Raw genomic sequence first — 11,825 nt, forward strand, 5'->3', positions numbered from 1 at the left:
CTGGTATTTTTAGTAGAGATGGAGAATCACCATGTTGGCCAGGCTAGTCTAGAACTCCTGACCTTAGGTAATCCACCCAGCTAGGCCTCCCAAAATGCTGGGATTACAGGCATGAGCCACCATGCCCAGCCACTCAATATGTTTAAATAACTAATTGAAGAAATCAGGCACTAAAGAATGGGTGCCATGCTTAGTGAAAATCCTGGGCATGAGAGGTGTCAGTGGCTCTTTAAAAAGGAGATAAAATTTTAGTATAGTTTTAAAGGATGCATAGGTATATAAAATATGGATAAGGAGGGGAGATGAAAGTTTACTAAAGAGAACAACATAATTCTATGAAGTTGCATGTTAGACTTCATTCTGTCAATGGGAAGTCACATTAAATGTCACTATAAGACTTAGGGTTTGAGGTCAGTGAGAATACAAGATTAAGTTTTCCAGCAGTGTTCTATCATTTGACAAATTTGATAACATTGGTAAATTCCTTAAAATACATCAATTACTAAAGCTGACAAAAGAGGAAATAAAAGACCTGAAGAGTCCTATATAAAAAAGTTTGAATTTGTAATTTAAAACTGTTCCATAAAGAAACTACAGGCTTAGGTGGCTTTTCTCCCAATGATACCCAGCCCTTATGGCAGGAGTAATATTGATTCTATGCAAACTCTTTGAGAAAACAAGAAACATTTAGAAATGTATTAGGTCTGTTTTATTCTGATCTGCAAACAAGAAAACAGCATTAGGAAAAGAAACTACATATTAATATTCTTCAGAAAAATGGAAATAAAAATCATTAATAAAACATTAGAAAAATCAAATCTAACAATACATTAAAAAGATGCCATACTTGGTCATGTGTGGTTTATCCCAAAAATGCAATGTTAATTTAACATTCACGTACTTGAAATATCAGTCAATACAATTTAGCATTTGAACAAAATAAAAAAAAGTTATATGCTCATCTCAATAGATAAGGAGCGTTTGAAAATATCTAACTACCAGTCATAATTTTTTTTAAATTTCCTGTATAACTTAGGAATCAAGGGGTGGGGGAGAGGAGGAACTTCCACAGCCTAACAAAGGGCATCTATTTAAAATAAAGAAAAAAATACCTGCAGCTAACACCATACCTGATAGTAAAACACTGGAGTGTTTTCCATAAGATTTGGGAACAGATGTGTACTCTGACCATTTATATTTGGCATTTTATTGAAGATCTTATTCTATGAAATAAGGCAAGGAGGGAAGAAAAAGCATAAAGATTATAAATAAAGAAGCAGAATTCCCATCAGAAGCAAGACAATGATGCCCAGTTTTACTATATTATTTGACAATGTGGCTCAGTCCTTTTGTGTTTGGTAAAACCCTGAGTAGAAGGTTACTATTTAGTCTGACTTCCATCAGACTAAACAGTCAGACATATCCCAAGTACATAATGCTGGGAATTTCCTTCCCTGGAAAAAGAAAGGTCACGTGATTTGAATTTAGATAGTAAGCAATGTTTAGCTTAAATTGCAATAGAAATCAGACAGTAGCAACACATTTGAGGGGAATGATGGTGGTTATTAAGGCATGCACCCTGGTTACAGCCAGATCAAATCTGCTGCAGTTGTCTTCATATCCATGCTGTCTGAATGCTATTTTGAGACCTCAGACTTTTTTTCATTGATCAAAGGATAATTGTAGGAGTCAGCAGCACAGCTTTGCCATAGTTCAGAGGAGCCACTCATACTAAATCTGCAGTCATTAGATAGATGATCATATATTTGCCTGCAATATTAGTAATAGTTAATGCTTACTCTGAATTTATCATGCAAAGAATGTTTTCTATGAGATGGACCCATGATAATTAAATGAATTCCCTGAAAAACTAATGAGATCAGTTTTATTTTCCCCCTATTTTACAAAGAGGAAAGTGTCACAGAGAGTTTAAGTAATTGTCAAAATTTGATTTATAAACATAAGCCACTTGGAGACCAAAAATGCAGTTGTCCAAAAATAATGAAAAAATCTTCTGTTTTATTCACAATATTGAAATTAATAACTCCCTTCTCAGTTACTTGTTTACATCCAGAATGTTCAATTAAGGTAAAACATTGAAGTGAGCCATAGCTAATTACAGTAGACTTCCCATAATATGTTCAAGTTAATCTGGAAGTCATTCTGTAACAGAATGAATTCTAGATATGATAATCCTACAAATCTTTTGTTCACTTATCTTTAATAAGATGCTTTACTTTAAAAGTTCTTTATTGTTTTTTAGAAACATCCTCACTATCTTGTGAAAACACCACATGATAAAAAATTTATTAGATAATAGTCTGTACAATTTTATTATTTAATAATTTTGAATTTGATAATTAAGATTGCTTACACTACAGTTTCAAGATCGTTTAATCAAGCAACACATACTTATTTTTCACCAGCCCTCTTCATATTGACGAATATTCATGATAAAATTGATTTCATAAAAGACTAGTCAAGAAAATAAGGAGAAATGAAAATATTAATAATAAAAAACTATAGAGGAGAGACTATAAATAAGAGAGAGAAAACTGAGCACTGCTTTGTCAATATATTTTAAACTTAGAAATAATCATCAATTCCAAGAAAACATAGCTCCCATAACTAATTCAAGATGTAGGGTGGATAGATTTGTAACCCATTAAAGAATTTGAACACATTTAAAAATATTTAACAAATAATTTTGAATAACTTTAAAGTTTAGTTTTGCCAAACTATCAATAAACAAATAATTCTTATAAATATGTAATTCTTATTATGTACACAAATTTCCAGAGAAAATGACTACTATACCATTCTTTTTATGAGACTTCTATAAGTGTGTCACCAAAATGAGACAAGGTAATTAATCTTATTTGTTAACACTGATGCCAAAAGTACCCATTCAAGATTGTTCAATAAGGGCTTTAATGTGATAAAGTTTATTAACCTGCTTCTTAAAGTCCTAAATTAATTTACCTAATTTTTGAGAAATTTATCATCTCCTAAGTTAGTGAACTTAGAATTCCCTAAATTAGGATGACTGCCATAATATCACCTCAATAGATATTTTCAAAGCATTTGAAAAATTCAATGCAATATTATTTTTAAAATAATTTGCAAACTAGAAACAGATCTAGTTTGCAAATGTGTGGTAATGCTACACATCTTAATTATTGATCATGGATATACTACTAATAACGAATGATAAAATATTAAAAGCATTTTTAAAATAAGAAATTGCTATTATGGCTTCTATTTAACATTTGCTTGTTGAATAGAAAAAAATAAAAATATAAAGAAATATTTAAATGTTTTAAAAGACACCAAATCAATATTAGTCACAGATAATATAACTGACTACAAACACATCTGAAGAACTTAGAGAAAAAAATTTATAATTCATTTTACCAAGTGGCTGATTAAAATTTACCAAGTGGTTGATTAAAGATCAATTGCATTTATTTTTGAAAACAATCTAAAAATCTTCCTGATAGACATTTACCACCAAGCTATGCTTATAGAATATAAATCAGACCAAAACAAATGGAGAAAATCTTACACATGGATAGAAAGAATCGCTATCAAAGATATCTTTTCTGAAATTCATTAAAATAATCAGTAGACTTCAATTAAAATTTCAACAATGATATTTGTGGAACTTGCCAAGATTCTCACCATCATGAAGATGTGGACTAAGAGGAATGCTTATATACTGCAAGTAGTTATGTAACATTGTACATGAACTTTGAAAATTCAATATGACATTTTCTTGTAGAGTTAAAAACACATATACCCTGTACCTTTACAAAATTCTAGAGAAACTATATGCCAAGAGACACCATCAAGCGTGTTCATTGCAGCTTTGTATGAAAAAAAAAAACTAGAAATAATCCAAATAATGATCACTATGAAAATTAATAAATTCCCTACATTATAATCATCTGAGAGAATAATATACAAAGATAAAATTGAGATGCCAGCTTTTCTCACTAGTCAGAATGACTAAATTACAAAAACACAGCTATATGATAGAAGAGTGAATATAACACAGTGTCATTTATACAAAGCCTATAAACATCCAATACTTAACTCTGGTATTTTGGAGACAGGTATATATGTAGTTAATTTATAGTAAAACATAGGAATAATCATATTAACCCTTTGATGGAAAAAAGTAAATTATTAAAGAGGGTACAAAGAGTCTTAAGGGTTGTTTTTAGTATTTAATTGATGAATCTGGCAGTGGAGATTATATATATATATATATATATATATAATCTTTATACCTTAATCTTTAATCTTTATACCTTAAATACACACTATATATTATTTTGTGTGTTCAAAATATTAAATAATTAAGACTGAAAGCCAAATAGTTATGTGAGCATCTGGGTTGGCATGGGGGTAGTCTAAAGGCAGGGAGATATTCTAAGCAAGGACACCATTCCGTTCAGAAAGCAGAGGCAGCAAATTATAAGAATTGGGAGATAAAAATGTATATCAATTTTCAGGGCATTTCTTCCTCTCTGACTAAAATTAGCCTTCAGGAATGAGTAGGTTTTATTTGAATCTTCATAAAGTATCTCATATAGTAGGGAACGTTCTTAATTCTATATTTTCAACAAACATAATTTTTTAGGGCAACACAGAATAGTCTAAAATTTCCCAGTCCATAACAATTTTAAATAGTTATAGAGTCTGACTGAGTAAATCGGAAAGACAAGGACTGTGGACCAATCATAATCTTACTGTAGGTACCTACTGACAGTTGTATTTTTTCACCTTCCTTTTTCACTTAACCCTTCCACAATTTATCTGAATAGATACTTAGAAAACATTAAAATTCCACAAGTCATGAACTGTTTTGAGAGGTAAAGGATTTCAAAACTGTATTTAAAATTTAGCTTCATGAATCAGTTTTGATGAAAGAGAATGTAAAAATGCAAATTTCAGTAACCATTGCAAATTGTTGTTTTATGTATTGTCACACATATGCTGGAAGATTTAAGTAACATAATAAATTTAAATGTAAACACATTTAAATTCACTTATGATTGCTTGTTGATTATCTCTGCTGATTGTAGCTTCATTTCAGCTTTCAATAAAAAATGAAGAGAAATGTCTCAGCGTTTGGTAAAGCTATTTGGGTTTTATGCATGTACTGCTTTGAAAGACTGAGTAAAACATTGCCTGAAAAAAAATCATTTCCCTCTACTATAACTGGATACCACTGCATGGAGCTTATAACTAGGCCATAAACACTTTGAAATACATGTCTTTTAAAAGAATATAACAACTTTAACTTATATTTACTAATTTTCTTCCACATTATAACATTAAACCATGCTTGTGTAAGTGTTGATAGATAACGTATGACTTTATAATTGCTGGAGCTCTGGTCCAGGCCAGACTTCATGAATCCCAGAGAATAAATATTTTTCACTCAAAACCCTCAACTGGGACAAAGGTTTTTGAATAGTCAGAAAAGATTTGGTTTGCACCTTTTTTGACTTGAATGTTTCTTTGAAGCTTTCCCCAGATATTCATGCTTGCCAAATCTATTAAGTAAAGTACTTAGTGTTTGTGGACTCATGGTGAACAAGTAGAGCCTCGTTCCCTATAACCATATGAAATAGGAGACGCTTCCATTTGCTGAACAGCATGATGTAGGATTCTATCCACGATTGTGCTTCTCAAAGAAAAGGTAAATGTGGTTGCTGCTAAATTAACCTTTCCTTAAAACAAAACTAAATTGTGTTTTCTGATGGCTAATCACAAAATGGGTAAATTCAATGGCTCAGGATAAATACCACCTGCTGATAATAGTTATTTCCTTATTCTCAATTTTAATTAATTATGTTGTCAAAACGTTTCAGCAAACTCTTGGAAAACTGTACCATAGATAATACCTATAGGTTAAATAAACAAAAGAGCTTACATTTCAGCATTAGAACCCCAAAGCTATAATCACACCACTAGATTTATTGTCTGATAAAATGTGCAAGAGTAACAAATAGGTAGAATTTGCCAATACGTGACTTTTTGTTGAAATATGCTTTTCTCACATAGCAAATTGCCAAGTTGATTAAAAGGTTAAAAAAAATGAGATTTTAATCAAATTTTACAATATGCTATTTTTTTAAGAAGGAAGAACTATTTAACATCTCCAGCTAGAAATAATTAGCATTCTGCTTAGTAGCCCACTGCTTATGTATGCAAAGGAGAATACTAAAGTGAAAGACATTCATATGGAAATAATCATGTTTGGCAAAAGTTTGTGACCATTTTGTTTAGAATTAGAGAGGAAAAACCATACATTTTGTAATATAAAGTATATCATTAAGATAATATCTACTTCATTTCTTCAAATTTCTATCTTCTCATAAAATAGAGTAATTTTTTTATGGTCTCTTGTTAATAGTTACAAAAAATGTGTCATCTTTGTTATGCCCTTGCTAAAATTGTTAAGAATTATTGGCCAATATAATAAGATTATGAAGCGATTTTTTAGAAAGAATGAAAATTAAAAGGGTTGTCATTGAAATCTCATTTTGAAGATGTGATTAAGAGTACTGTTTACACATCCAAAAAATTAAGAATGCAAGCTTCAAGAAGAGTGTTTTGAAAGCTGTTGTTTGAAATAAAACCTACAAAAGTCAATACTTTGGAAACATGGAGAAAAAGCCAGAATGATGTACTCATGCCAAGACATGAGAACATCTCCAACCCCAGGCTCCATGATCCCCCACTATGCATTGGATGGGTGCCATATTCTCATCTTTCTACAGAGGAATAATTATTTTATATTTTAAGTGGCTATGATAAAAATTCTATAAAATAGAGCAAAACAAATGTAAGCTTTTAAATCAGGCTAGTTTCAGTACTTCATCTTCATTCTTATTGCCCAGTAGTATAGTACCCAGCTACCCAGAACTTCCATTGACATACCTTATGACAGGTCAAGAAACTGAACTGCCTTAACATAGCCAATTGATAAATACGTATTGAATTAAATAAGAAGGTTACTGTCAGTGTCCTACCATATTTGAGCTGTCATCTATCATGGACACTGAGTTTCAATGAAATTAAAAAAATATTTCCTTGTGATGTTTTAGAGATTGCTTTTTTGCATTTGTCATTGTTTTTCTCGATATCTGTTCCATCTATGAATTGCAAGAAACACAGTCACTTTGAGGAAGATAGAACATAGGCACATAAAAACAACAAAAGCAAAAAAAAAAAAAAAAAAATGAAAGAGAGTTTTAGTCTTTTTATTCCTGGATTTTCCCTGGGTAGTTTAGATATTCCTCTATGCCTCAGAGAACAATATTAGAGCATGAAAGGAAGCCTTTTTGTTATTTTAATTTTTTCTTGCCTCCTATTCTGTATTATCACAGTTGGTATTATTGATGAGACAATTTTAGCTAATAGGTAGTTCCATTAAAATGAGAAAAATCCCTTCAAGAAACAATTATGGGAACCTCACAATTTTGTAAGTAACATTTTTACTAAGTAAGTGGTATTTAACTTACAATAAAGTGAAATAGAATATGGATTCGAAGATATAGAGTGTTACTTTTGGGTCTCAGAATTAAAAATTTGGCAATCAACTCAATTCTAAGTGTCTGATCCTTACTTACATGTGGAAACGGTGGGCTTTTACAGTTGTAAAGTTACAGTAACTTCTAAGAATGTAGCGCAGTACCTGATGAATAATAAATACATAGTAAATACTGGCTATTATTAGTATTACACTTACCAAACTTAACTATGACAAAATGTTCATGATTAAAAATTATGAAATAAGAGTCACTAACAAATTATATATAAAGGGACATGTGTCATCCTTTTGATTACCAGGGTGACTCTTCAGTGATTTTGGTTCTTATGCGCTATTTCATATGCATCACTAAACAAAACATAGCTCATTGAAAAGCGGAAATCATCTTTCCCAAAAATAAAAAGGGTAATTCCTGTTTCAGTAATTGGCTAGTAGCTGCACTGCCTTGCTGAAACCATTAACCAAGATCTGTGGATCAATTTATGAAAAAAAAAAAATCTGTCCTCTGCTTCCTTAGAAGGTAAAGGATGCTGTTGATAAATGTAGGTGATTCTAGGGCGATGATGAAGAGGAGAAGTACATTCCTGGTGGCCTTTTTAACAGCATGCAGTCCAAATGGGGCCTCAGGAATGAAGCCAAGATCAGGCCTAGGAAAGCAGTCTTGGCACGAGAAAGCTTCAGATATTAAGAGTCAAATAACAAGGAATGATCAGAGAATGCACAAAGTTCAAGTATTTCATTCACCAGTTCCTTGTCTTTTTATTCGTAGTTTAAATGACTTAAGAAAGATCTAGTGTAGTCTTCTCTTTTTCCTTCAGCTTTTAAGTTCTGGGGTACACATGCAGGTTATGCAGGTTTGTTACATAGAGAAAGCTGTGCCATGGTGGTTTGCTGCACAGATCAAGCCATCACCTTGCTATTAAGCCCAGCATCCATTAGCTGTTCTTCCTGGTGCTCTCCCTCTTCCCACACCCCTCAATAGGCACAGGTTTGTCTTGTTTCCCACCATGTGCCCATGAGTTCGATCGTTCAATTGCTACTTATAAGTCAAAATAGGCAATGTTTGGTTTTCTGTTCTTGCATTAGTTTGCTGCGTATAATGGCTTCAGCTTCATCAAGATCTAGGCAGAAATACTATTTGACCCAGAATCTCATTACTGGATATATACCTAAAGGAATATAAATCATTCTATTATAAAGATACATGCATGCATATGTTCATTGTAGCACTATTCACTATAGCAAAGACATGGGATCTAGTAAAGTCTTAAAGGTCTGAATAAAAGAAAGTCATTTAAATGCATTTTAATTTTGAACGAAAAATGCAAACCATTTTCCAGAGCTCCAGGTTCAAATGAGGTCACATCTTCCAACTGTAGTTTGCTGCCTTGAATGAGCAGGGGACAATGATTCCTACCATTTGGATTAAACTTTTTAAAAATATTATTGCTTTTCCCCCAGTAATTTAGAAATAGCTTCTTTGAAGTTTTTCTAGTAGTCACTTAAATGCATACAAGGGCAAGACCAAAGCTGAGTTAAAGCAACAGGAAGTATAAACTACAAAGACTATTCCCCTTTTGATTATCAAGAATCTATTCCTGAATTAATGTTATTTTGCTGGGCAACTTCTTTCAAAATTTTTAGACCAAAATTTCTCATGGGAAACATGCAGTCACCCACATAAATAGACTTCAGTAAGCTCGTTCAGTCTGTTTTCTGACACACAGTTTCAGATGTTTGGAACCCAGTATATATCCAAGACAACCTTTGCCATATATGCATAAAATTATATCAGTCTGGTCCCATCAGGCTTCCAAATTATGTCCAGATATACTGAGCATCCTATTAATGTACAGATAAAGCTAAGTTCAAAGTAAGATTCCTGTTACATTCAAAATTGTGGGGATGATGCAGTTTAACCCATTTATCAAAGTCATCCTATTTCTCATTTTATTCTATTTTGGGCTATCAGAGTCTGAAAGGTTTGTATACATCATCAACTAGCTACATTTGAAATAATGGTCTAAAGTGAAGCACTAAAATATGGCTTTCAGAATAGTAAAAAGGTCATGTATGTCATCAATCAGTTAAAAAATAATACATTCAAACTATGAGACTGTTTCATCTGCGTCGATTTTTTCCTACAAGTCAAATAGTAGATTTAGTTAAGCCTATTTTATATTGAACTATTTTTGCAGGGTTTATGTGAACTAACTGAAGTAAGAAAAGAAAGCAAAATTGCTTTTGACAATAAGAATGGGAAATAGTGAACTTCTCAAGGAATGGAATCAGTCTAGATATGAGCAGCAGACAGGGCAAGGGTCTTAACTACTTCAGATGTTATGAATGCAGAATGCAGTGAGAATTGCAGTGCTGCACAGAGACATTCTTAGTTACCACTTATAATCACATGCTGGATATCACATAATTAGTAACTGTGTTACAGCAAGAATCATTTTTGTGTGTTAAGCTATAGCTAATACTTCTACAAAAGCATTCCAGAAAGCAACCTCTAGAAGGGGATCATAATAAAAGCACTGTTTAAAAATCTTCAGTCCCTTTTTTGGCCTACCATAGATAATAATAAAATAAGAAATTTTTTTGTTAGGGTTAATTCAAGGTTCCGGGTCTTGACGTTATGAACTCAGTTTCCCTTTACAGCCTCATTCTTCTACTTTTAGCCATGTTGACAGTTCTCTTTATTTTTCTTAGAAAAATGCTCTGCTTTCTTCCATGATCATGTCCACAGCAATCTGTCTTCCTTCTCTCCTTCCTTCCTTCCCTCCCTCCTTTCTTCCTTTCTTTCCTCCCTCCTTCCCTCCTCCTTTCCCTCCCTCCGTCCTCCCTCCTTCTTTCCTTCCTTTTTTCCTTCCCTCCCTTCCTCCTTCCCTCCCTCTCTTCCTCCCTTCCTCCCCTCTCCTTCCTCCCATCTTTCCTTTGGCAGATTTTCACTCTTGTTGCCCAGGCTGGAGTGCAAAGGCACAATCTCAGCTCACTGCAACCTCTCCCTCCCAGGTTTGAGTGACTTTCCTGCCTCAGCCTACCAAGGAGCTGAGATTAAAGGCATGTGCTACCATGCCCGGCTAATTTTGTATTTTTAGTAGAGATGGGATTTCTCCTTGTTGGTCAGGCTGGTCTAGAACTCCTGACCTCAGGTGATCTGCCCGCCTCGTCCTTGCGAAGTGATGGGATAACATGCATGAGCCACATTACTGGCCTCCACAGCATTTTAAAATTTCTGAAATGCTTCCTCATATCTATCAAGCTCCAGTAAAATTCCAGCACAATTCCTAAACAGTTCCTTAAAAACTCTTCATAAAGACGTCTATAATGACTTTTTTCCTCTAAAATTGTACCACTCATCTTTAGCAGTGAATCATATTCCTCTTAAAATATGTGTACTGCCATTTAATATTTCATAACGTTACAAAACCTTATATCACCAACGTCAGCAAATCATAAAACCCAGATAGGCAGAGACCTGAGTTTGCTTTGTTATATAACGCTTTCAATACAAAAATCTTAAGTAATCATTTATTTTTAAGTGAACATGATCATAATTGGCCAAAATATGTATGCTATCTCTGAAGCTAACCAGATAATTATAAAATGTTGGACTAAATAAAAGTTTTTATCCAAACTAATTATGAGATTAATAATGCCTCTTGTTTAAATAGTAATCAAATATTTTGCATTAATAAGGGTTTATGGTTTTAAGCAATAAAATCTAACTCCAGATGATGTCAAGTTCTAAAAAAGGAGTTTAATAAATATGTATTACCCAGCAATTCTACAGCTAGGTACTCTCTCAACAGATACGAGAGCATATGTCCACAAAAAGATGTGTATGCATCTTCAGAGTAGATTAATTTATCATAGTAGCCCCAAACTGAAAAGAAATAAAATGTATGTCGCAGGAGAATGAAGAAACAAATTGTAACATATTCATACAAAGGAATACATCTTAGCAATAACATGAGTGAAAAATCTCAAAAGTAGTAGGTTGAGCAAATAGACCAGCCACTGAAGATAAATAATTTATTGTTCCATTCACACAAAGCTTGTATTGCCAGGATTAATCTGTAGGGACAAGAAATCAGAACAGTGCTTCCCCCAAGGGTGGCGGTACCACAGGAAAGGGGCATGAGAAGCATTCAGCAATTATGCAAATATTCTATATATTAATGAGAGATGGTTACATGATGGGTGCATTTTTTCAAATCTCAAACAGTACATGTAAGTTCTGTACATTTTAATC

Source organism: Callithrix jacchus, chromosome 13 (assembly GCF_049354715.1).
Source record: "Callithrix jacchus isolate 240 chromosome 13, calJac240_pri, whole genome shotgun sequence".
In the NCBI taxonomy this organism is placed as follows: domain Eukaryota; kingdom Metazoa; phylum Chordata; class Mammalia; order Primates; family Cebidae; genus Callithrix; species Callithrix jacchus.